The following is a 455-nucleotide window of genomic DNA, read 5'->3' on the forward strand; positions in this document are numbered from 1 at the left end:
ATCTCTTCCTTCTCCCAGACTGGCGGGGGTGCCGGGGCGGGCGGCGATAACTTGTGCTCCCCATCACTGAAAGCAAATGTCCCTGGGGTTGCCTGCGGCGAGCGCTCCCCTGGCGCGGTGCTGCTGAGCGGGGCCCCATAGGAGGTCTGCTGGGCATGGGGTGATGCTGTCTCCGACACCCCCACGGTCCACCACACTGGGAGGGATTCGGAGGGCGATGCTCCTGCCGGGTGCACGGGAGGGATGTGAGCTGGGGTCGTGGGCACGGCTGGTGCCAGGGCGTCTTGCTGGGTGAGGCCGCTGGAGGTGAGCTGGGTGGCTGGCCCGGGCATGGCAGGGGGCAAGGACACTGCTGCTGTAGTGGCCACAAAGGGGGCCAAGGTCGGGGATGTGGGGGTGCGGAGCTCTGGCTGGTGCCCTGCCTGCCCCACGGGGCCCCTGTCAGCACCCGTGGG

The sequence above is a fragment of the Fulmarus glacialis genome, unplaced genomic scaffold, assembly GCF_000690835.1.
Source record: "Fulmarus glacialis isolate BGI_N327 unplaced genomic scaffold, ASM69083v1 scaffold19295, whole genome shotgun sequence".
NCBI classification, from domain to species: domain Eukaryota; kingdom Metazoa; phylum Chordata; class Aves; order Procellariiformes; family Procellariidae; genus Fulmarus; species Fulmarus glacialis.